At 36.7% G+C, this 21,260-nt stretch overlaps 1 non-coding gene across 1 annotated transcript; it reads right to left on the bottom strand.

The window, feature by feature from the left end:
* Positions 1-524: 524 nt before the first annotated feature.
* LOC119625480 (U7 small nuclear RNA) lies at positions 525-586 on the bottom strand. The gene has a single exon (XR_005241673.1). It is a non-coding gene; the product is annotated as a U7 small nuclear RNA (small nuclear RNA).
* Between the last annotated feature and the right edge of the window lie 20,674 nt (positions 587-21,260).

The following is a 21,260-nucleotide window of genomic DNA, read 5'->3' as shown; positions in this document are numbered from 1 at the left end:
TTAGCCAGTTGAACGAAGATTCTTATTTAAGTGTCCACAGCATGATTGGTACTATTGGAAATGGAAACAATGAAAAGATTCATTTTTGAATTCAAAATGTTATCTTCCTTCCTTTTTCCTTCCTACCTTCTTTTCTTTCTGCAGAAACATTCGTTGAACATCACACTGTACCAGGCACTACTGCAGTGTGAATAGTAAACAATGTCTAAAATATGTCTAGCTCCTGGCAAAGCTCACAGTCTAGTGATGGAGATGGAATTCCCACTCATGAAACAATTGAGTAACTATATTCTGAATAATAAGGTATTAGCTAGAATTATACAGTCATATTGATAAGAAAAATAGTTGATCAGTTTAATTCATTAATTGAATTTGAGCAGAACTCACAATTCAAACCCCTAGGGATGAGTAAGAGAAGTAAACCTTATGGAAACTATGATACATTGGAGATTATATGTTCTGACTAAAAGGTTCATCAGTCTCTGTGGTTTTTTCTTGTTTGATTATTTGTTTGTTGTTTTTTAAGAGGCTTTCCAGTAAAGACCAGAAAGCCTGCTAAATAAATTCTAAAAGAGCTGTAACACTTAGTCCCTGTGCTGTGGAAGAATATTGTTAAGTAGAAATTCAAATTATGCATTGTCAAATTATCCCGTCTCCCTCTTTTTTTCCTAGAAATCTGGAATTTAAAATTATTTTCTGAGCTTTTTTGTTTTTTCAAGATGGTAAATAAAATAGACTTTGGAAAAAGATTGTGTGGGACAAACAAAACAACCATGACCATGAGTTTGCAAACTCTAAGTTTTTAAATTACATAAAAACTCTATGTTTTTAAATTACAAAAAAATGGGATAACATTTTTTGCAAGACAACTTATAACAAGTTTGAACAGAATTGGATTTGTCTCTGGGCATAGGAAAAAATGTGAAGCTACAAATTGAGAAGTACAACAGTAAAGAGAACAGCAGAGGGGAAAGGAGTGGAGAGGGTAAAACATAGGGGAAGGAAAGAAGGGAAAAATAATCCCTTTGTTCACAAATGCTGTCTTTGTGATGGCTTCATTTTTACCCTCAAATTTATTAAAGAAGAAAAAAATGCGGTTTTGTTTTTTTTTTTTTTTGGAATCAATTACAGAAATACTCCCAAATTGCATTTTCTCATGAGTGGTTAACAGATGTTTCCACAAGTTAGTGAGTTTACTCAAGTGTCAGAGGCTGGACATTTGTGTATAAAATCCTTCTTCAGTCAAAAAGAAGCAAATTAGAGAAATATCTTACCAGTGTAAATATTTCAGATTGTAATAAACTCTGTAATGCCATAGCACACAATACTTGACCAGAACACATTAACTTGTTCCCTCCAATTTCAATAGCAGTAGTATTTTCCTTTTTTAATTTGTAAAAACAAATCACACATAGCAAAACATTTTTCCTAAATGTAGGAATCTACTAAAACTCTAACCTTTTAGCATGTGAACCTCATTTCTAAGTAGATAAATGACAGACTATTAACTTTCCTTTCTACTTCCTTTGAGTCATGACTTGACTTTCAAAACATTTGGTCAACCAGACTCAAAGTCTCCTTGCAGAAGAAACATTGAGAAATCATGTACTTCTCTCCCTTTACAATTCCCCTTCAGGGCAGAGCAATACAAGTGACCCTGGCTTTTGACAAACCTTAGCTGAACAAAGTGTAACAAGCCCTGTCTGTTTTGAGCAGAATTTTCTATTCTGACAGATACGGCTCAGGAGCATTTGATGTCTGCTTGCTGGTCATAGATAATGGTGCATCTTGGGACCATTGTCATTCTTGTCAATAAAAAGGCCTGGGGGGACATGCAACAAAGCTACCTTTTGATTCACCATTTTTCTTTCCTTCACAGGACATTTGTAAGCCTGTGGTCAGCTAGGTCATTTTATTTTATCCTGATGTGCCTTGATAATAGCATCATGTCTACAAAAAATTTGACAGGCCATCGATGTTTGTTTCTTTGACTCCTATGTTGTTTTTCAGTCCTCAATGTCAAACATACTTTGAAAGCTACTGAATATGTTGGTTGGGACTGTATTTGACAAGACATTTCTTCTTTGATAAAATTAAGCTCATGGGGGTTGATTTTTGAATTTAAGGTAATTTTTTGAGCAATGCAAGACACTCTATCATTCTACTGGTGGCACATAAGAAATGTTTGAAAAGCTGGAAATTCTATTTAATTTAGCTAAACAATATTTTAAAATATGAGTTTTGGAGACTGGAACAAGAGCAAACTGTTAAGCGCAAAATGGACAAATTATGACTGTTATCACATTAAAACGAGGTCTACCCTCATATTTACTGAATTCTGATACAATTGTGAAAAATGCAATGTGCATGAATGTCTATATATGAAAGGAGGAGTTTACATAAAACTCAGTCTTCGAGGAAAGGCTGGCTATTGTTTCTGTTCTTAAAAACCAGTTGGAAGTATATGTTAAGAAATTATACTGAAGCTGCAGGGTTACTTGAGGCCAGGAGTTCAAGATCAGCCTGGGCAACATGGCAAGACTCTATTTCTACAATTTCTGTTTTAATTAGTTGGTTGTGGTGGCATGCACCTGTACTCTTAGCTACTTAGGAGACTGAAGCATGAACATTGCTGGATGTCAGTAATTGGAGGCTGCAGTAAGCTCTGATCATACCACTGCACATTAGCCTTACTGACAGAATAAGATACTGTCTTCAAAAAAAAATACACACACAAAAATATATACATACACACACACATATATAAGTACATACACAAATATATAAAGAATATATACGAGTAATATGCTATGAAATAATGAAAAATACCATTGAAAATATTTGAATGTCAAAGGGAATATGCATATCACAACAACATCCTTAAGGATAATATTGTACCATAAGGTTTTAAAGGGGTTTTTACATGCTGTGTCTGGTCAGATTGTCTGGAGTGTCATTTCTCCTGCTTTGAAGATAAGTAAACCAATGCTTAGAATGTGTGTGAGTTTTTTCATTGACAAAAATAAATTGACAAGTAGTTTGTATCAACTCCAAGAGTCTTTCCATCTCAACACAATAATATGTGCCAAGTCCTTTACACAAAGTAAGAGCTCAATAAATGTCAGTTAGCATTATGAGAATTGGCTAGCATATATTGAAAATTCCTGTAGCTTACTGAATTATTTCAAATCTTCTTCTGAGAAAGAGAATATTTTTCTTAAATGTAATGAGAAAAATTATTCATGTACACAACAGTCATTTTAGCATAATCATATCAAGATATTCTAGTGTAATCATTAAAATCAAATCTGAAAAATTTTAGGTTGGAATAGATATTTGTTTATATTTCTGATGGAGGACAATACATGGTTGATAATCACTTCAAATAATAGTTGATTCTTAGTCATTACATGGTACTGTGGTCTTTCGATATTAACCAAGAAAGTATATCCAGAAGTTAAATACATATTTAAAATAAGCATAAAATAGAATTAAATAAATAACCTTTCCAAATACAAGACTATTTTTTTTTTTGGCCTGATACTTTATGCTATTTTGTCCTAATCTAAGCTATCAAATTTCACAAATCATCATGTTCTACAGAAGGGTCCTTTCGTGTCTTGGAGTACTTGGAAAATAGATAATGATCTCACAAGCTAGCACAGAAAAACAATTTGTAATTGGAACAATAGAATATTTGTAAATGGAACAAACAGAATCATCAGAATTTCACCTTGTCAGTGGGGCAAAATTAGTCATGGACTCAAGACTTCTCTGGGTTTGCCCTAAAAACTCAAAATCAAGCATCAAAAGAATCCAACTTACTCCAAGAACTTAACTATGTGACAGAAGAGAAGCAAATACTTCTTTTAAATATGCAAGGAAAGGCAGTAACCAACGAAGTAAATTTTTAAATGCATTGGCTTATATCAGGAATGCAAGGTAGATTTCACATTCACAACTCATTTAATTATTTGACTATATAATCGATTTAAAATGTAAAAAGAGCATATAATTATGTACAAAAAATTTCACAAAATTCAGCACACATTCATAATAACAACTTGCAGCAGACTAAGAATTCAAGAAAAGTTTTTCAATCTAAAAACAATAATTTATGGCTAGGCACAGTGGTTCATGCATGTAATGTCAGTACTTTGAGAGGCTGAGGAGAGCAGATCACCTGAGATCAGGAGTTCCAGACCAGCCTGGCCAACATGGAAAAGCCCCATCTCTACTAAACAACACATACAAAAAAAATTCCAGGCATGGTGGTGTGCACCTGTAGTCCAAGCTACTCGGGAGGCTGAGGTGACAGAATGGCTTGAACCTGGAAGACTCCAGCCTGGGAGACAGAACAAGACCATGTGTTAAAAAAAACAAAAGATAATTTATGAGTAATCTAAAGCTAATGATAAAAAACTGAAAGCTTCTACTTTAAATTCAGGAACTAAAAAGGATAATTAGTCTTACTATTTGTATCCAACATTTTACCAGAAGGCCTAGGCAATGCAATGAAATTGGGTAAAAAAATACAAAAGAGATACAGACAGCAACAGAACTGAACTGATTATATGATTGAACATATAGAAGAGCCTATAGAATGCACAAAAATTAAAATACTAAAATTAATATTAGGTACTTTTAAGGTAAAAGTTAAATATAAAATGTTATTGTGGCTGGGTGCGGTGGCTCACGTCTGTAATTCCAGTACTTTGGGAGATCAAGACCATCCTGGCCAACATGGTATAACCCCATATCTACTAAAAATGCAAAAATTAGCTGGGCATGGTGGGGCATGCCTGTAGTCCCAGCTATTCAGGAGCCTGAGGCAGGAGAATGACTTGAACTTGGGAGGCGGAGGTTGCAGTGAGCCGAGATTGTGCCATTGCACTCCAGCCTGGAGACAGAGCGAGACTCTGTCAAAAAAAAAAAAAAAGTTAGTGTTTTTCCACATTTAACAAATTTGAAATTGAAATTAAAAGTACTATCTTCAATAGCATAAAATATTCAATACTTAAGGATAAATATAACAAAATATATGTAAGATCTAAAGGTAATAAAATATATGTAAGTCTCTGAAAATTACATTAATTTGTTGGGAGAAATTTAAAAAGAGCTAAATAGAGAAAGGTACTATGTTCATCTATCAAAAGAATCAACATTGTTAAGATGTAAATTATCTGAAGATTCAATATAATCCCTATTATTTCCAATGAGATTTTATTTTTATGTAAAAATTGATGAAATCATTCTAAAAAGCAAATGATCTAGTATAGGTAACATAATTTCCAAAAAAGAACAAAATGGAGTTCTTAGAATATATTTCAAGACATTTTACACTTAGAATACTACATTTCAAGCTGCAGTAATCAAAATAATATGATATTGACAAAAAGATAGACATATAGCTCAATGAAACAGAATGTATTATTTGACACATAGATGCTCAATTGATTCTTAAGGTAATTCAGTGTGAGAAATTTAGTTCAATTAGTCCTAATTCTAAATTCACATAATCGTCTCAGTTTTCAAGTCTAGACTACTCTCCCTCATCAGTTCAAAAGCCTTTTGCGACCTGCAAACTGGGAAAGCATTCCCATGTGGATCTACTTTCAAACTCTTAGATTTGATTTGCTCCCACGCATCTGAGTCATTTACTCTTTCCCACTCTCTCTCTGTGTCATGAGATATTGTAGATTAATGGGTTTAAGATGTCTTCTAATTTAGAAAGATTGAAGTTTTTATTTTGTTTTCTTGTTTTTCCGGTAGTTTTGGGGTAAGTTTTGAAAGAAGAAAAGGGCAGAAAATGGTATCTCTAACCTATTCATTTATCTTTATTCCTAATCTTTCCTTGTCTCTCTACAGTCTGCACTATAATTAAATATAGAGTTAAATATTTCTATCTGTATAGTGGAAGATAGTATCAGGATATTTTTATACTTGTTGAAGTTAGGCTGCCCTGGATTTCTCCAAATCATAATATATTCTATTTCTATTTTTTCCATGAAATAATCACTGTAATAGTCAGGGCTTATTGAGCATTTACAGCATTCCAAGCAATGGTCTTTAGAGTTAACAAAAATGAACTCCTGTGATCTTTGGAAGTGAGTAATATTATTATCCTAGCTTAACTGATAAAATAAAAGAAAACTGAGACAACAAAAGCTTAAGTGATTTTCCCAAGTTAATAAAATTCAGAAATAATTGTGTTGTAATTTGAACCCAAGCAGTCTGCCTTCAGAATCTGCATCTTTTAACTATTGTTTTACACAGTATCATGGAAATCAAAAGTAAAAACACCTATGCATACGCATGCACACACACACAGAATTCATTTTTTAATGTGTTCTCTCTTCTTTTCTTTCTATGGCATTCCACTTAGAAACAAAAACTAGAATTCACAGGAAACTGGAAAGAAATCAACACAGTATTTGAATGGCATTAGTGCCATGTGTGTAAATCTTGTCTCTTTAGAACGTAAGGATCTATTATGAGGATCTTGAACTCAAAAGGGACATGGAGTTTCCCTAAGAGAGAAGCTAATGCCCAGCAGAAAAATTTGCTGATGACAGACAGACAGCCTGTCAGTTCCCCAGTAAATCTGGTTGTCTTGGTTGATTAGCCTGGAATATGGTCTTGATGTTCCCATCAGAGGCTCGCCCCTTCCTTCCTTCCTTCCTTCCTTCCTTCCTTCCTTCCTTCCTTCCTTCCTTCCTTCTTTCCTTCCTCCCTTCTGTCATTCCTGATAAAGTTTGGCTGTGTCCCCACCCAAATCTCATCTTGAATTGTAGCTCTCACAATTCCCATGTGTTGTGGGAGGACCTCGTCGGCAATAACTGAATCTTGGGGGCAGTTTCCCCCATATTGTTCTTGTAGTGGTGAATACGTCTCACAAGAACAGATGGTTTTATAAGAGGAAACCTCTTTAACTTGGCTCTCATTCTCTCTTGTCTGCCACCATGTAAGACATGCCTTTCACCTTCCACCATGATGGGGAGGCCTCACCAGCCACATGGAACTGTGGAATTAAACCTTTTTTTTTTTTTTTTTTAAATAAATTACCCAGTCTTGAGTATGTCTTTATCAGCAGCATGAAAACAGACTAACACAGTAAACTGGTATCGGTAGAGTGAGGCTCTGCTGGAAAGGTGTCCAAAAATGTGGAAGCAACTTCAGAACTAGATAATAGGCAGAGGTTGGATAAGTTTGGAGGGCTCAGGAGAAGACAGGAAAATGTGGGAAAGTTTGGAAGTTTCTAGAGACTTGTTGAATGGCTTTGACCAAAATGCTGATAGCGATATGGACAATAAAATCCAGGCTGAGGTGTTCTCAGATAGAGATGAGGAACTTGTGAAATGGAGTAAAGGTGCCTCTTGTTTTGTTTCAGCAAGGAGATGTGGCATTTTGCCCCAGCTCTAGAGATTTGTGGAACTTTGAACTTGGGGGAGATGATTTACAGTATCCAGTGGAAGAAATTTCTAAGCAGCAAAGGATTCAAGAGGTGACTTGGGTGCTGTTAAAATCATTCAGTTTTAAAAGGGAAATAGAGCATAAAAGTTCAGAAAATTTGTAGCCTGACAATGCAATAGAAAAAAAAAAAAATTTCTGAGGAAAAATTCAAGCTGGCTGCAGAAATTTGCATAATTAATGAAGAGTCAAGTGTTAATCACCAAGACAAAGGGGAAAATGTCTCCAGGGCATGTCAGAGACATTTGCAGCAGCCCATTACATCACAGGCCTAGAGGCCTAGAAGGAAAAAATGGTTTCATGGGCCGGGCCCAGGGACCCCCTGTTATGTGCAACCTAAAAACTTGGTGCCCTGCTTCCCAGCTCTTTACCCATGGCTAAAAGGGGCCAAGGTACATCTTGGACTGTGGCTTCTGAGGATGCAGGCAAGTCCCAAGACTTGGCAGCTTCCATATGGTGTTGAGATTGCAGGTGCACACAAGTCAAGAATTGAGGTTTGGGAACCTCTGCCTAGATTTTAGAGGATGTAAGAAAAGGCCTGGATGTCTAGGCAGAAGTTTGCTGCAAGTGTGGGGCCCTCATAGAGAACCTCTGCTGAGGCAGTGCAGAAGGGAAATGGGGGATTGAAGACCCTCACAGAGTCACCACTGTGGCACTGCCTAGTAGAACTGTGAGAAGAGGGCCACCATCCTCCAGACCCGAGAATCTCAGAATGGTAGATCCACTGACAGGTGGCACTGTGCTCCTGGAAAAGCCAAAGACACTCAACGCCAGCCCATTTATGGCTTTTAAACAGCCAGGAGGTGGTTGTACCCTGCAACGCCACAAGAGCAAAGCTGCCCAAGACCATGGGGATCTACTTCTTGCATCAGTGTGACCTGGATGTGAGGCCAGGAGTCAAAGGACATCATTTTTTAACGTTAACGTTTGACTTGCCCCACTGTATTTTGTGCTTGCATGGGGCCTTTAGCCTCTACATTTTGGCTAATTTCTCCCATTTGGAATGAGTGTATTATCTAATGTTTGTACCCCCATTGTATCTAGGAAGCAACCAACTTGTTTTTTTTATTTTAGAAGCTGATAGGCAGAAAGGACTTGCCTGGTCTTAGATGAGACTTTGGACTGTGGACTTTTGAGTTAATGCTAAAATGAGTTAAGACTTGGGGGACTGTTAGAAAGGCATGATTGGTTTTGAAAAGTGAGGACATGGGATCTGGGAGGGGCCAGGGTTGGAATAATGTGGTTTGTTTGTGGCTCCAACCAATGTCTTCTTGAATTATAGCTTCCATAATTCCCATGTGTTGTTGGGGGGGTGGGGGGATCTGGTGGGCAATAATTGAATTATGGGGGTGGTTTCCCCATACTGTTCTTGGTGTAGTGAATAAGTCTCACAAGACCTGATGGTTTTATAAGGGGAAACCTCTTTTGCTTGGCTCTTATTCTCTCTTGTCTGCTGCCATGTAAGATGTGCCTTTCACCTTCTGCCATGATAGTGGGGCTGCCCCAGCCACGTGGAGCTGTGAGTCTGCTAAGCCTCTTTTTCTTCACAAATTACCCAGTCTTGGGTGTGTCTTTATCGCGAGCATGAAAATGGACTAATACACTGCCTTCCTTCAAATTTTGAGTGATCGTCTAGCAAATTGTGAGAATAAAGTAGTTAAATAGTCACAGTTTCTGACTTCATTGGTCTGAATTTAATTGTTTAATTAGTAAAGTAATTATCCTAAAAAGTGAAAAGTACAGGTACTACGAGAAAGTAAAACAAGTTGGCTAACCCAGACTTGATAACCAGGCCTGCCTGAGAAAATGAAACATAAACCAAAATCCCGAAGAGTTCAAATAAAACTGCCTTTTTTGTGTGTGAAATTCCTAGATCTAAGCAACTAAGTTCAGTAAAATGTTAAAATAGGTAGCATGTCCTTTAACATAGAGTTTCAGGAAAAAAATTAGAATGGATAAACATTATAGCATACTTTACAAAACTTTTATACACTTTAGAAAAGTGACTTGACCTCTCTGAGGCTCAGTTGCCTCATCTGCAGTTGGTTTTAATCCAATGTCCCACATACATTTGCTGAAAGGATAAAACAAGATTGCCTTTGAAAGAGAAGAGAGTCTCAAGCACATAGCAAGATGTATAATTGTTTCTTTGTTGCTTTATTTTTTATAATTTATTATTCTTTCAGCCTTAAGGTCTGTGGTCTCAACCAACAGTCATGCAAACTACTTAAACTACTGTAGGCATCAGAGTTACAAAAACAGCAGCCCTGCTCCACAGCAAGCCCCCATGCATGCCAACAAACCTGATCCTATTTATGACCAGCTTGTTTACTTTGTGTTAGCAAGGTTGTTATTTTTCACTCCTCTTTAAAGGACCAAGAAAAGAGAGTAGTAGAATAATAAATTTAAATTGAGGCTTGGCATGGTGGCACATGCCTGTAATTCCAGCACTTTGAGAGGTCAAATCAGGAGGATTGCTTGAGGCCAGGAGTTTAACACCAGCCTGAGCAACACATTGATACTCTTTAAAAAAAAAAAAAAAAAAAGGAAAGAAATAGAGAAGATCTGGAAGTGAAGGAATGAAAATAAAGCTGATTTCTTTGGCTTTTCACAATGCCATAAGTCTCAGAACAGGCATCATTCCACAGCTTTCCACCCCAATTGAGGGTTTTGCTTGGGGGCCTTAAACCCTGGATAATGTACCATGGTTTAAGGCCTCCAAACAAAGCCCCTAATCCATCCACTAGGATGGATCTTCTTCGAACAGGAGTTTAGGTTGTCCTATATTTTCTCAGGCCTACTCACCTCTATCCATCAGGGCACACTCAATGGTTCCTTTTCTTTATTTCCAACTTCCTTCTTCTGCATTCTACTTGTGATATTCACCATGTTACCTTCACTCTCATTATCTGTCTAGTGCTTTACAATGGTAGTGTTTGTTTTTTACAAGGTAGTAGTTCCTGTTAATATTTAAGTATAAATAGACTAAAAATTAGGTTTACTGAATATTTTAATACTAGATATCTGGTTAGTTTGTTCCTCCCAAATACAGCCAGAATCTAAGTTCAATAAAAATTGAATGATTTTCATCTCTATCTGCATTTATATTGGTATCAGCATCTGTTTTTTATCTATTTATATATATAACCTTTTAGTGCTGATATTTTCCATTTTATCTTTTTGTGTTCACTCATGTTATCTCAGGATAACAATGGGACATAAATATGATTGAAAAAAGAAGTGTAAGGGCTCATATGTTTGTTCAAAATCACATAAGAGGACATATCAATGCCCAAGTTAGACTACATATTTGGGAAATATGTATAACTTCCTCCTATAGGGTATCACCTTGGTGTTATCCCTGATGCTAGCCCTCATTAATTCTCACTATTTGAAATCACTTCTGTCAACAATCGAGGTTAAATTCTCTGGAATTTTTCTCACACAATATACTAACATTTTTTTCAAAAATTCAGTATATTCAAACCATTAGATGAATGTTCAGCAAAAAATCTGCCAGTGGTATTCAAATTTTAAAAAAGTTTATAATAATAAAAGCTTATCAGAATAAATCATGATAACATAGTGATTATAAACAGTATTAATTATTAAATATCAGAAATGGGATTATTTAGTTTTCAGTCCTTCAAAAACGTATCTACATCTGACCTTTTAATATCTTGGGCCATGTGTCAGAGTCCACATTCATTTTTTTTTCCACTTAGTATTTTTATTCAATAAAACAACTTGAACTCATAATTATAACTCTGGTAGCTAATCTATTCAGTAAGGAAAAATATTTATTGCAAATATTTTATTTGCTAAGAAACACATGATATAATTGAATATATTAGATACATAGAATGCATTAGACAAAAATCCCAACTCTAGAGGAACTTGCATGTTAAAATGGGAAGGCAACAAATAATCAAACAAGTAATAATAATCAACAAATAATCAACTAAGAAGTTTGAATAAAACAAATAAGTTGATTATTTAGTAGATTAGAAAATGATGTTAACAAAAGACCATGAGACCTGCAGAGGAAGAAGGGACAGCTTTTATCTCCATAAGAACAATGTGTAGATTAGGGAGATCAGCATTGAGTACAAATGAAAGTGGGCTTTCCAAAGAACAAAGGAGAAGCTTGGCTTAAGTAGAAAAAGCTCCTACCTCAAGTTCTCAATCAGGTCCATTTATTCAAATGAAGGATTCAATTTTGTTTAGCTTTGTTTGGTCAAGACAGTCAAGCTCTGATTGGGTGGCTTCCCAAACCCTAACCAGAAGTCTGTGACAGATACTTTGTTCATATGACTGATTGGGGTGCTTTCTGGCCACAGTTTTCCTTGGTTCCAGTCACAGGAATTGTTCTGGCTCAAAGGCATAAAGTAGTTTGTTTGTCAAGAGCTTCCTTTCCAAGAGCAAATAGTGTGTGACTACTCTTCTCTTACCCTGCCATGACCAGTTGGTTCTGCTATCTAAACTTGGGTATCTCAGCCATAAGGAGTCCCTGTTGTCTGGAGAGCTTAGGGCCTTATTTACAGTTGTATTTTACAGTGAAAAGTGCTATAAAGAAACAGAACAAGAAAGAAGGAAGGAAGGAAGGAAGGAAGGAAGGAAGGAAGGAAGGAAGGAAGGAAGGAAGGAAGGAAAGAGAGAGAGAGAGAGAGAGAGGGAGGGAGGGAGGGAGGGAGGGAAGGAAGGAAGGAAGAAAGAAAGAGAGAAAGAGGGAAAAGAGAGAGAGAAAGAAAGAAAGAAGGAAAGAAAGGAAGGAAGGAAGGAAGGAAGGAAGGAAGGAAGGAAGGAAGGAAGGAAGGAAGGAAAGGAAGACAGAGAGAAAGAAAGAAAGAGAGAAAGAAGGAAGGAAAGAAGAAAGAGAAAGAAAGAAAAAGAAAGAAAGAAAGAAAGAAGAAAGAAAGAAAGAAAGAAAGAAAGAAAGAAAGAAAGAAAGAAAGAAAGAAAGAAAGAAAGGAAGAAAGAAAGAAAGAAAAGAAAGAAAGAGAAAGAAAGGAAGGAAGGAAAGAAGGAAACAAGAAAGAAAGAAAAAAGAAAGGGAAGGGGAGAGAGAAAGAAAGAAAGAAAGAAAGAAAGAAAGAAAGAAAGAAAGAAAGAAAGAAAGAAAGAAAGAAAGAAAGAAAGAAAGAAAAGAAAGAAAGAAAAGGAAGGAAGGAAGAATCGAAGTTTGCAGTGATGGAAGTGTTCAAGGTAGTTCTTACTGAGAAACTGAGATATAACAAAGTCCTGAAAGAGGCGAGGGATTTAGGCAAGTGAGTATCTAGAGTAAGAGTGTTCCAGGGAAAGGGCATGGCTAGGGTAAAGGTGTAGTACCTGGCAATTCCAAAATACATTAATGAGGCCAGTGGAGCTGGATCTAAATGAGAATGGAAAAAATAGTAAGAGACGAGTAGAATACACAGCAATTATATGATGGCTCCATCAAATTGCTCTGAACATTTGAATGAAGCAAGCACTTCACTCCAAAGACTGCTTTCCTTGCAGTAATAAATACTAGCTTAACAGCAGATCATTTGTATTTTCAAGGTTTGGTGATGGAAAAATACAATGACAAAAATTACAATTAACATGTGATTGATGTGAAAGTGCCTGTGTTGACAGAAACTGTATCCTCTTAGCTGATTTTTTGTTTAGTTGAAATGAGCAGTACCATGCTTTTATTGTATGGACAACTACTGAGAGCACTCAAAGCTAGAAGAAAGGCCCGGCACAGTGGCTCATGACTGTAATCCCAGCACTTTGGGAGACCGAGGTGGACAGACCATGCGGTCAAGAGATCGAGACCATCCTGGCCAACATGGTGAAACCCCATCTCTACTAAAAATACAAACAATTAACCAGGCATGGTGGTGCAGGCCTGTAGTCCCAGCCACTTGGGAGGCTGAGGAAGGAGAATCGCTTGAAACCAGAAGGCAGAGGTTGCAGTGAGCCAAGATCACTCCACTGCACTCTAGCCTGAGTAACAGAGTTAGACTCTGTCTCAAAAATAAATAAATAAATAAATAAATAAATAAATAAATAAATAAACTAGAAGAAAACAGCAGAGAATGCACTCAATGTACTATTTATCTCCATTTACTACTAGAGGGCATCTCTTCCTACGCATTTTTCCTATCTGTGAGAAATAGTATTAGATGACGGTGGTGATTTTTTTAAAAAAAGATTATCATTTGTACCATAGTGTCCTTAGGAATACTGATAGCTCATGCTCAAATTCAAAAACATCCATACTATGTTCAGGAAGTAATAGTTTTACGCTATTCAAGACATTCATTTTGTTTATTTGAACATTCTTCTTAAAATCATAGAGAGGTGTTTTTTTTTTTTTTTTCTATCGTTTTCAGTTCCTTAAAAGGATATACATTTATGTCGTCCCTGATGGACATTTTTCCCCTTAAAGCTAGCATATTTCAGGGTGAAAAATAAATATATTACCTGTCCAAAGAAGTACGTGTAATTTTACATGATTGTGCAATGGTGCATAATAAAAGAATAGTACATGGTCTCGTTTTCTAAATTCTATTCAACATGAAATTAGAAAGGTTAGGTATATTGTTGAATGCTAGTTGATTTCTGCAAATAAGGTGGAGTAGGAATTTTTTTTTCAGGTACCAATTATTTAATTGACTTAACTGGCCCTTTCTTGTCATACATGTTAATGGTCCACACAACCTAACCCTGATGTGCTTTTTCAAAATCCATGTGCTAGCTAGGAAAATTGCCTTATTCTAAATAAAATATCTCTTTTCCTGTAGCATGATATTTAGGGATGAACAGACAGTACTCTTCTTCTTTAAGTTTCCATGTAAAATGCACATTTCATACCCTGAATCTCAGTATTTTCCTCCATCTGCAGTTTCTGAGAGAACACACCTATGATGGTAATACACCTTTGTACTGAATTTTGTTGAAATGATACATTATTTACCAAAAGGGTAATGTGAAAGAAAATGTTGCCAATGCCTCATTCTATTTTATTTCCAAAAATAACTATGTGAGTTGTAAATGGCTGACTAGAAGCATTTACTGTGCACCACTCTCACAGAGAGGAAACAAAGTGGTGGGTAAATATTGACTCTAGTCAATAGAAACTAGTTGGGATCCATCAGAAGCGTTAGGGGTCACATGGAAAACAGAGAATAACAAAGCTGGGAAGGCACCCACCCGCGATCACTGTGAAACGGGGAGAAGCTTCCTAATGTAGGATAAGAGTGAGAGGGTAAGATCCCCCGATCCACACTTCCTACAGGGACCTGTGCAATTCTGGGAATGAGAGAACCTCCTGAAACTTCCAACCACAGGCCTCTAGACTAATACAAAGAGCATGTATTCATGGAATTTCTTCAGAGGAACCACTCAAGACTATGGGAAGCCCTACAGTCTTTGGATCCCTGAGGAGCCCAGCACCAGCTTCCATTACACTGATAGAGTCCACAGTCACGGTGGCAGAAGAAAGCAGACTATTCCCAGTTCTTCTCGCCAGAGAGGGGTGGGCTCCTGCTTCCAGCAGAGTGGCCCACCTTTTCCTGAACCCTGCTGGTGCGCACAGTTCTGTTTTCCCCTAGGAAACACCTGGACGTTGTACTGTACAAGCCGTGTGCCTGCTGCTTCTAGTCAGTAAAGACTTGAAAGATTGAGTGGCTCCCAAGCAAGGGAGGATTCCTTCATTCTCAGAACACTGAGAGGGGTGAGATATCCAGGTTTGTGAGTTGGTTGGGGAGAGCAGTGTGCCTCCCTTGGTAGGGCTAGTCTGTGAAGGGTGTAGCCTGCCTGCCAGTCATAACCTCTGCCTGAGGGAGCCTCATGCATGGTCTGGAATACCTAACATATGGAACACTGGTGTGAGACCAGGGATCAGATAGAGTGCCTCCAAGGCCCAGGAGAGGTCTTAGGGAGAGGTTTATCTATCTCCCCCCGCCCCACCCCAGTGTCCCACCCCCACCGACTCCAGAGCACTGCTGTGAACACGCTCAAACATGAAAGCACAGAATGGCTAAGAGCCTATCTATAGGCCATCACACTTAAGTGCTATTTCCTGGATCAGAACCCAAATTACAATACCAAAAGTATTTTGTCAGTACACAGTGCCTGTGAAACCTAAGGCAAAAACTCAGCCACAAAGAAAGATCCTGAACAGAGCCTTGACCCTCTGAAAGCACCCAGAAATAGAGCCAACACACTATACTCATCTTATATTACAGTTAAAGGAACAACAGTCCTGTCAGATGAGAAATAATCAGCACAAGAATTCTAGCAACTCAAAAAGCTGGGGTGTCCCCTGACTTCCAAGTAAACAAACTAGCCCCCCAGGAACTGTTCTTAACCAGATTGAAATGACAGACATAGAATTCAGAATCTGGATGGCAAGAAAGCTCATCAACTTCCAGGAGAAAGTTGAAATCCAATCCAAGGGGTCCAAGAAAAACAGTAAAAGGATCCAAGAGCTGAAAGATGAAATGGTCACTTTAAAAAAGAACCAAACTGAATTTTCGAAATTGAAGAATTCACTGTAAGAATTTAAAAGTACAGGCAGAAGCATTTTTTCATTAACACAGACTAGATCAAGCTGAGGAAAGAATTGCAGCACAAAACCAGTTATTTAAATCAACTCAGACAAAAACAAAGCAAAATTTCAAAATAAAGTAGAATTTTAAAAATAAATAAAACTTCTAAGAAACATGGAATTCTGTAAAGAGACCAAAATCTGTCACTCGTTGGCATTCCTGAAAGAGAAGGAAAGAAAGTAAGCACCTTGGAAAACATGTTTGAGGATCTAGTCCATGAAAAATAATCCAATCTCGCTAGAGATGTAGACATGCAAATTCAAAAAATATAGACAACACCTGCAAGGTCCTGCATGAGACAACATTCCTAAGGCACATCATCATCATATTTACCAAGGTCAACACAAAAGAAACAATTTGAAAGGCAGCTGGAAAGAAAGGTCAACAGACTTACATAAAAGTAGACTCCTGCATTTCCCCATATACAAAAATTAACTCAACATGGATTAAAAATTTAAATGTAAGACCTAAAACTATAAAAATCCTAGAAGAAAACCTAAGAAATACCCTTCTCAACAACAGCTTTCACAAAGAATTTATGGCTAATCCCCCAAAGCAATTGCAACAGAAACAAAAATTGACAAGGAGACTGATATGGTTAGACTTTGTGTCCACACCCACATCTCATCTTGAATTTTAATTCCCATAATCTCCATAATTTCCACTTGTCAATGGAGAGACCAGGTGGGGTAATTGGATCATGGGGGCAGTTTCCCCCATGCTGTTCTCATGATGGTGAGTGAGTTCTCATGAGATCTGATGATTTTATAAGTGTTTGGTAGTTCCTCCTGCATTCATTCTTCTTCCTGCCATCTTGTGAAAAAGGTGTCTTGCTTCCCCTAACCTTCTGCCATGATTGTAAGCTTTCTGAGACCTTTTAACTGTAAGTCAATTAAACCTCTTTTCTCTATAAATTAACCAGTCTTGGGCAGTTCTTTATAGCAGTGTGAGAAGGGACTAATACAGGGACTTAATCAAACTAAAGAGCTTTTGTGCAAAAAAAATCATAAATGGAGTACACACGTTGCCCAAAGAATTGGAGAAAATATTTACAAATTATGCATCTGACAAAGTTCTAATATCCAAAATCTACAAGGAACTTAAAGCAATCAACAAGTAAAAAACAATCCAATTAAAAAATGGGCAATTGTCATGAACAAACACTTCTCAAAAGAAGATATACCAATGGCCAACAAATCAAAAAACTGCTCAACATCACTAATCATCAGAGAAATGCCAATCAAAACCACAATGAAATGCCATCTTATACCAGACAGATGGTGATTATTAAAAAGACAAAGAACAACAGATGCTATCGAGGATATAGAGAAAAAGGAGTACTTAAACACTGTTGGTCAGAATGCAAATTAGTTGAGTCACTGTAGAAGGCAGTTTGAAGATTTCTCAAAGAACTTGAAACAAACTTCCATTTGACACAGCAATCTCATTACTGGATACATAGCCAAAGGAAAATAAATCACTCTACCAAAGACACATGCACTCTTATGTTCGTTGCAGGGTTGTTCACAATAGTAAAGACATAGAATCAACCTAGATGCCCATCAGTGGTCGACTGGATAAAGGAAATGTGGTATATATACATCATGGAATACTACACAACCATAAAAGTAATAAAACCTTGTCCTTTGCAGCACAGCTGGACACAGCTGGAGTCCATTATCCTAAGCAAATTAGTACAGAAACAAATACCACATGTTCTCACTTACAAGTGGGAGCTAAACATTAAATATGAATAAACATAAAGATGGAAGCAATAAACACTGGGGACTACTAGACAGGGGAGGAGAGGAGGGAGGAATTAGCTAAAAACTACCCATTCCATACTATGCTCACTGCCTGGGTGATGGGACTACCTGTACCCCAAACCTCAGCATCATGCAATATACCCATATAACACATCTGCAAATGTACCCCTGAATCTTAAATAAAAGAAAATAAATAAATGTAACTTTAACTTTGTTGCTAGTTTATGAGAGGTCACTATGCTCTGTAAAACACAAACAAAAACAAAACATAAAAGCAAGGAACGCTTTCTGCCCATGTTCCTTACAGAAAAGCAGACGAAGTTTCATAAGAGACAAAACTCTGAGTATTAAAGGTTAGTGGACTGGTGGTGCAGTAAAATCTGATTTTTTTCAGTAGACATTATCATACTTCCCATCTTCAGTTTTCCATTCCAGGTTCTTGGGAAATTCATCATGCTTGCAAGAGTTTGTTGTCCTAGCATCATACAGATTTCTATTGTTTGTTAACCCTAGTGTCCTATGCATAATCTGCTTACTTCTGTTTACTATTTCCTCCCCACTGTTAGGTCTCAGTTAACCATATTGAATTATTTATCCATTTTGCTTAACTGGTGATGTCAAGTAGCACAATAATAACAAAAAGCAAAAGTCAACAAATATAACAACAATATAAAGATGACCTGGTCCCAGCTACTCGGGAGGCTGAGGCCGGAGAATGGCGTGAACCCGGGAGGCGGAGCTTGCAGTGAGCTGAGATCCGGCCACTGCACTCCAGCCTGGGCGACAGAGCGAGACTCCGTCTCAAAAAAAAAAAATAAATAAAAAAATAAAAAAAAATAAAAAAAAGATGACCAAAAAAAAATCAGTTAAAAGAAGGTGAACACTATTTCCTAAATGTTGGTTGGAAGCACAACTGTGACCCAACATTACAACCCTTAAGAATATAAATATCATTAAGAACTACTGAAATTTCTGCAGAAAACATATTTAATTCCACATTTGTGATGTTACATTCAAATCACTGATTTTAAAAAATTTCCAATAAACTTTAGCATCACTTGATAGGCCACTGGAAATTATCCATAGTAAATACCACAAATTTTGAGACACAAGTTCTATGCCTTTTTTGAACAACATCTTTCCACGTTATTGTATAATAGCCTATATTTTTCTTGCTGGTGTTGTGAACTCAGTTTGAAATGTCTCTATTTGCTTCTCTTTTCTGATTACTAAAATTCATCATAAACTTCAAGGCTCAGTTCAAATGACATTTTGTCCATGAATTTCTCTTAATCCCAGCTGTAAGAATAAACCTTACCTTGTATGTTTTCTTATAGCAAATAGTTGGCATTTCTCTTATAACACTTACCACATTCTACATTGTTTGCTTATTTTCACCTTTAGGGTAAGAAAAATCAGTTTTTCAAAGTGTTACAGTTAATTACTTGTAGAGAAGGACTAGACCCCAGATTTTTTAACTCTTGGTCCAGAATTCTATCTACTGCATTACACAGAACTGCTTCCTAAATATCCATCAAATCCAGCAAATATTCCATTTTTATTAATCTTATTTCTTAAAAATTTGGTTACATCTTTATATCTTTTCTGTTTCTTGGTCCCCTCAGATAGTAGTTTACTAACAGAAGGGACAGTGCTTATTAGTGTATTTTGTGAAAACCTTAAAAAATTTTAACTCCCAGGTAATGAAGTGAGTCTAAATGATCATACAGAAGAGGAGGAGAAAAGAGAGGTAGAGGAAAGAATTGAAGGATGAAGTGGGGAGAAGTGAATGAGATAGTAACCATAGGGTAAATGCTAATGTATTTCTTATTAATGTATCTCTTATTAATAAAAAACACATTTCAAGGATAGAGATTCCATACCCATGGACTTTTGTCATGGGGTAGGGAGAGGAGGGTTATTAACAAACCCACAGAGCAAAAAGTATTTGATGCACAACTGGGAATCATCATTAGATGGAATTAGTTTCCTAATCACATAAGTGGGAATGAGGGAAAAAATACTTGGCAATGAGGACAATGTTAGTAAATAGTTCTCAAGTGACTGAGTCAAATGGCTGCTTCCAATCAAAATCTGAATGTCACTCAAAACAGCATCTTACAGAACAGTAGCTTGTGTTCCCCATGCAGTGCTTTTGTTATCCCCTCTCAAATTCAAGTTGTGTTTTCCTGATTATTCTAAATTTGAAACTCAGAATTTGTCTCCCTTACAACCATGATTGCATTTGTTTTGTTTAGGTTTATTTTTTCACTTATGTTTCTCCATTAGCTTTCAAGCTCTGTAATGGAAGTTTCTAATTAGTTTCGAAGTGGCCAGAGGGTAAGGCAGTTGCTTGATTCTTCACACATGGCACTGTTAACTCCTAAAAGCTGGTTGAAAATCTAGCACTCTGCCATGTGTTTTGAACAATGAAATTTTAGAGGACTATTATCTTTGAAAATTATATATACTGTGGAGTTTACTTTGAACTGACAGTGTTTACCCTCTGTATTTGCAAAAATAAACAGAAAAATCTTTAAATACTAACAACCACATCTGATTCTTGATATTCCTTGGCAGCTAATCACAACTCCTTTGCAAGACTTTACCCACAACGTGTAAATATTTGACAAGAAGCTAAATTAGTGCTAGTTGAGCTTCTTATGCATTTAATGATCCCCACTATAGGACCAGAAAGTAGACTAAGAGTAAAATTAGGAAAAGTACATGGAAAAGTTCAAGGGATAAGAAAGTTCACCAACCAATATGGTGGCATGCTTTTAATGGCCTATTATATTGCTGCTAATGGGAAAATTCCGTATTGTTGGTTCCTGCTCATGATATTACTTGCTATTAAGTTTGAGAAAACTTAAGTTTTATGTTATACAGCTATAAGTAAATGACACAAATAACTTTTCTGATCTCTCTTACATTTTTTGTGTAAGACATGTCTGCTTTTGATTTCATGGTACTAAATTAGTTTGAATACCATTGGAGAGCACTTTTTGTAGAATCAAAGGAGTTTCCACTGAGAAGGGCTAAACAAGTTTCTTAAAAACATGAGTTGCAAACTAAGACCCTCCAAGGTAAATTCAAATCAAATGTGTGTTATTCAGCTAAATAGACTCTTAGTAAGAAAAATGAAAAGAATTTGCAAGCCTTTCAGCTGGACTTGTGCTCAGCAGTTTACCAAAATGCCCACATCCTCTTTCGTCATGCATCTCACTTGAATCACTTAGATGCATTATCTGCATGTCTTCATCATTTGATAAGAAGGAGAAACAGATTTAGAGTGGATAATCAGTATGCCCCCAAACCATATAACTAGTTAGCAGTAGAGCTGGGATTATAGCCTAAAGCTCTTACTTTCCAGATAAGAGCTCTTACCATTGTTTTCTAAAAGTTTAAATTCTATGGAGTATTTTGTAGGATGACATGATTACTG

Source organism: Chlorocebus sabaeus, chromosome 10 (assembly GCF_047675955.1).
Source record: "Chlorocebus sabaeus isolate Y175 chromosome 10, mChlSab1.0.hap1, whole genome shotgun sequence".
In the NCBI taxonomy this organism is placed as follows: domain Eukaryota; kingdom Metazoa; phylum Chordata; class Mammalia; order Primates; family Cercopithecidae; genus Chlorocebus; species Chlorocebus sabaeus.
This window is presented reverse-complemented; position numbering and strand designations above follow the sequence as displayed.